Below are 6,003 nucleotides of genomic sequence, written 5' to 3'. Positions count from 1 at the left end.
AAATAAACACTTAAAGGTGTTACCTATAGAATAACAGGAATCTCATATGTAGGATATGAGCTTTCTAGGATACTGTAAAACTAGAGGCAAAGATATTATTCAGAGAATCTAGGAACTAAACATGCCTTCTTCCTCTGAATGAAAATTGGGCCCTGGTAAATACTAAGAGGGCCCCAGAAGTCTGGAAAAGAATATTTAAATTATTCATGCGTTATAAAGCACTTGAAGAGTAAGAAATGACCTTCTTAGATCCAGTAAGATCCTGTCTTGCATGGAAAATGTCACTGGAATCTTTAGGACCTGCCCTCTCCTTACTACTATAACCACACAGTCATAGACTGGGACCCAAGGGGAACTAAACTGAGAAATCCTACCCCTGTTCCTTCTCTCCGTGACCATCACTCTTCCTTAAAATCTCTATATCCTCTGAGAAATGAGTACTGTTCTTGATCTGATTTTATAGGGCCTGTGTATGTGAGAGAGACAAAGAGAAGATAAGAGGAGGAGGGGAGGAAGAGAGAGAAAGGGAGAGAGAGAGAGAGAGAGAGACTTGCCTGTGGATCTCACCTGAAAGGCTGCACTCATATTTATTATTTCCATTTCTCATCACAAATTCCTTCTTCTCTGCTACCGAGTGGAGTCAATAGCATACATAAAACAGTGATTTGGAATTGTAAAAGAAAAAAACAGAGGTACTTTTAGGTTGATCCGCTTTTATCTTAAAATATTTTTCCTCAAGTCTACCCCACAGAAGATTTTAAAATCAATGTATTCATGCTATTTGATGGACACATTAGACTAGACTAGATTGATATCATAAACTCAAACCAAATTAGTGGGCAAGATTTCTCTTCTTTTTATAGCTTTTGAGGATATTTTAATTGTAGGTGAGAAATACTGTAAGGATCTGCTAAGCACAGGCATAAATTTGAATCTGCTCCATAGCTCCACACACGTACATGTCTAAAACATTTCTTCCAACTTCTCTGCTCATTCTTAGACGTTTATGAATTTTTTCACACCTAAAATTTGTCTAAGGTTCTTTATTGTATAAGCAACTTTTAATTTCAGATAACTAGAAATATTAAATTAACACATTCAACATATATTTTGAGCATCTACCAATAGCAAGTCTCTGTGCTAAGTGCCATGAGACAGTACAAAAAGACCCGAACAATGATTGTGATTGAGGGCGCTCACAGCAAAGGGGGGAATATAACACACGTATATAAATGATCATGGCACAATCCAAAACAGAAGAGAAGATTTCTTAGAGACTGAGAGACCAGGGCAGTGATCATGGAAAAAGAGAAGTGTTAAGAGAGAGGTGATGTTTAAATTGGATATTAAAGAACATCCAATTTTCTCAATTTTTCTGACTTGAACAGTACTTTTAACAACTGAATTAGTTGCCAATAGATAAACATTTAAAAAAATAGGAAATCTCATATAAAAATCCAGATTTTTCCCAAAAGCATGAAAGATTTGGTGCCATGGGCATGCAGTCTTGCATGACAACTGTCAATGATAGCAGCACTACTAAAAGTGTGGTCTGCAAAATGGCTGCTAGACCACCAACTGCTACCAGTCAGTTAGGAGTAAAGGATATAAATCAATGTTGTCATTTTTTTTCAATTTAAAATAGCTATAGGATGTAGAACAGGCTGTGTAAACTACTTAGTTGAGTGGCCCTACAAAATATCCCATTCTATTGCCATCTCTTCCAATTCCAAGGTAAGGGTTTGTACATTATTGAGAGAACCACATATAAAGAATACATGTTTATCAAACAAGTGTCACTTTACTTTTCCTTCAGGAAGTACTGAGAACTAAAACACAAGTAATCATGTAATTGTTTGTTTCTCCCTCTTCCTAGGAGAATAAAAGTAGAAGAGAACATATTCTTGATTTTCTCATTAGATTCAGATTAAGCTAACTTCTCAATAAAGTCAGGAATCACTGAGTCATTCCTAGGACTCTGAACATCCCAACACGTCATGTGTGCAGGGAACACCAGAGTCTTCAGAAATGGCCCCTTTTAATAGATTTATGATTCTTTCTCTTCCAGGCACATGTTAAAACATCTGTGATATATTTTTGATATAAAGTCAAGACATTTTGATTGCATAAATTAGCATGTGAAGTTAACCTGGTTAAGATTTAATATTCAAAAAATTTTTGCTCAAGAATAATCTTGATCTCTTAATTTAAGCACTACCCTTAATTAAGGGTGTTTTCCCCCTAAAATCAGAGCCTTCAATGGAATTTTGTTTATATCAGCAAAATCATGATGAAAATACTTGTCTGGGTGAAAATTAATCTTTGATTATCATCAGAATAGTTATTTAAATAATAATATTTGCTTTTACTAAAACTTAATTTGAGGGGGGTATAATATATTTACTCAGGATTACTTTGATGTTTATGTTTTAGGCCTAGCAGCTGACAGAATTTCTCATCATAAGAGTTGTTCACTTATTCCCCAACACATATTGGTAAGGTTAGTGTTTTCTCCCATTATTGTGTTGATATCCAACCTTGATTCTGAAGAAATGCTCCCAGCGTAGAATCAAGAGCAGCTATTACAGCATTTAAATATGCATGCATATGTACCTAGGCATACACAAAAATGTTTGCAAACATTTATGGACGTACTAGATACATAAAAACAAACTGCAGTTATTACAGAAAGTCTCTTTCACTTGAATTATTACGAAAAGTTAATCATTTTGAGGACGTTTAGACTACTGACTCATTTGCCTCCATTTCCTGCAATACTTGATTCTATTGCAGAGGTATTTATATCTCTTTTGTTCTGCTTTTGGCTTCTAACACTTCTTGATCCATTATAAGTTGGCTAGGTTTATACTTCAGGGCTTTACACATCTCTCTAGAAATATATGATATAAATTGTTTTACACATAAATATAACTCAGAGTTGTTCTGGGAATTTTCAGTGCTTCATGGGGAAAATATCTTCTAACACTTGATGAAACAATTGCATACATTTGAGACAGAGATAGTCTGACAGCATAATATTATTAGCTCATACTTTGGCATCATTTAGTTGTCTTCAACTCACTTATCTCAAAATGGGGTAAAAGAGACATGCCAAGGTCCCCACAAGAACAAGTGGGATACAAGAAAAAAGTATTAGACCTTAAATTTCTTTTTATACTATTCTTCAAATTTCTCCTTTATGTTACATTTTTAATGTACGTTATGTATTTGAAATTATAAACATTTATAGTCTATAAATAAAGGGAGTTTACTTTTTAACTAGCAAGGATGAATAACAAACATTTGGAGTGCAATTTTATCCAATTTAGTCATCTTTGCCTTAGAATTCTAACAGGTAGACTCATCATTTACTCTTTTCTGTTCTCTCAGAAATTACATATCTGCAATACTATAGAACAGAAATACTAGATTTCAGATGCTCATTTTAAAATATCAAATAATTTGATTTGCTTCCCTCTCACTGAAGAGTCATGAGAAAATCATCAGACTCAGAGCTCCCTCCGCAGGAGATTTTAAACACAAAGTAAACAAGATGGCTGCCTGTTTGATTCCGAAGTTCTTTAATTATCTCAAAGGTTTCAGATTTGTGGGTGGTAAGAATTCACCTTACGCCCATCCACAGTTACTTCAACACAACTTACTCAGCAAAGAAGCAAAAGAGAGAGAGAAACCAATATAGTGACATTACAAACTAATGTCATAATAATGAATGAGAATAAAGAGAATGAAATAAATGGAAGATATAATTGCTTAGTACTAAATAGAAGTAAAGGAAATAAGGAAAAATGTTCATGAATAATATATTTATCTTAATAGATTTATAATAGCAATAAATTGAAAAATCTATTAAAGAATAGATAAGAACCTGTGAAATAGCTTTATGGTGGAATTATAAAAGTCATTAAAATTATGTTTATAAAGAGTTTTTAATTAAATTGAATGCCTATATAATATTTTGGGTGTCAAAAATTATGATACAGAATTATTTCACATAGTCACTGTTAAAAATTGAATACAATTAACCTACTAACTTTTTTAAGAAAATCAAAATTAATTAAAAATTTTTTCTTTCAAATTTTAATTTTTTCATTTTACTTTAAGGCTCAAAATAAAAAACCTTAGAAATATGTAAAATTTAGTAAAATTTATTAATTAAAAACAACTGAAAATAGACATCAAACAAGTAAAAAGTGAGACTTATAGCACTGGTATTTTTTAATGATGTCCTACCGATTACCAGGAGCTATTTGGGGGTCTTGTTCAAATAAGTGAGAAATTACTTTATTAAATTGGTAAACTAAAGAGGCCTCTTACACCACGTGGAGCTCATAAATTATTTTAAACTATAATCCACAGCCTTCTTTGAAACCATATAGTGAAGCTGATGTTCACAATTGAAATCATATTTCCCAAAGGAAAAATTATCCTGCAGCTCATATTTTCAACAAATAACTCAGCACCAATAAATTCATATGAACAAAAACCAAAGCCGGAAGAAATACATAGCTCTAAAAATGGTGAAAAAGTTGACAAAGAATAATTGCAAGATTTTTAGTTATTTGCATGTAAATGGAGAAACTGTTTTCGGCAAACGAAGGGAAAAATGAGAATTATGACGAGAAAGAAGAGAGCAAACAATGCAGTCTGGACACAGCAAATCATGTTTTTACATTTTGGAGGTAAATTAGCAACTTGCTTCACAAAGGGGTCAGCATAGACAGGCTCCCACTTGGGTAAGTTGGGCAGGGTCATCAAAACAGTTAAGTTGCTTATAGATGATCTGAAAACCTTGAGAATTTAGCTGTGAAGTAAAGGGGACTATCCTTTTGTGTAAAATCTTCCAACATCCTTCCATTAACACATCCAGCCTGTATAAACAGGTTTGTGCCTTATCCTCTCAGAATTTCTCAACACTATAGTTATGAATTCACATTTTTAAAAAATAAAATAAGATTGTTAAATACATTGATTATACATGGAGTTCAATGCAGCATTAAGGTTTATAAAGCACACAAAATATAAAATTATTGAATCAATATTTGACACAAAATCACTTTTGCTATTATAAACATTTAAAATTTTGTAATTAATTATTTGGTTAGCCTTATCAGAATTTGAGAGGAGATCTTTAAGCTAAATTTGCTGCCGCAGGTCCAATAAAAAAGAAACCTGCCCAATGAGATCTGATTTGCTAAATTGATTTCTCTCTTAAATTTCCTAGAATAAAATAAATCATTTTAAATCATTCCAAGAATTTATTGTGGGTAGTACTCCAAGTTCAAAATCACTCTTTTCAAAAATATAGGTGACAGCATCTACGCATGTAGCTATAGAAAGAATGTAAATTAGGAAGTATTTAAGGAGAGGGTCATGAATTTGGTTTCCCTGTTGATTTCCATACTCCAAACATAATGGGCAACTGGAGCTGGAAGAGACTGTCAATCACACTCCTTTTCTTTACTGAAGTTGAGACAATGGGTGAAGAAGAAAAAGATAGGAGGGTATTTCTCATGTTAAATATTTGAATACGAGCCTCATGACATTTTGACAGCAACTGGACTCTGACTCACTACCCGTCCACTAACCACATGAAGTCTTGATTCAAAGAATTTCAGCAGCAGAACTTAGGAGAGCGCATAAGTAATAGTGTGAAGAGGATGCAACACGAAATAATTTCACACATGAAAATAATTTCATACTACTTGCAAACTATTTACTCACAAAGGTAAAATAGTTGTGTCTACTTTGCAATATTCTTTAAATGATTTATTTAGAGGATTATTTTTTTACAGTACAAAAGTAGTCCATCTCCTGTCTAAAATCCTACATTCTGTATATTAGAGTCTAAGTTTTATATAGTTATAATCTTTTAATTCTCAGTTGCACAGTGTTCTATACATTAAAGTTTCTTAAACTGAATTGCTTTACAATTAATGATTTCCTTCATGTCAATGATATTTTTTATCGACAAATAGTCTCTTA

This window comes from Equus caballus, chromosome 3, assembly GCF_041296265.1.
Source record: "Equus caballus isolate H_3958 breed thoroughbred chromosome 3, TB-T2T, whole genome shotgun sequence".
Classification (NCBI taxonomy): Eukaryota; Metazoa; Chordata; class Mammalia; order Perissodactyla; family Equidae; genus Equus; species Equus caballus.
Note: the sequence above shows the minus strand (reverse complement) of the source record.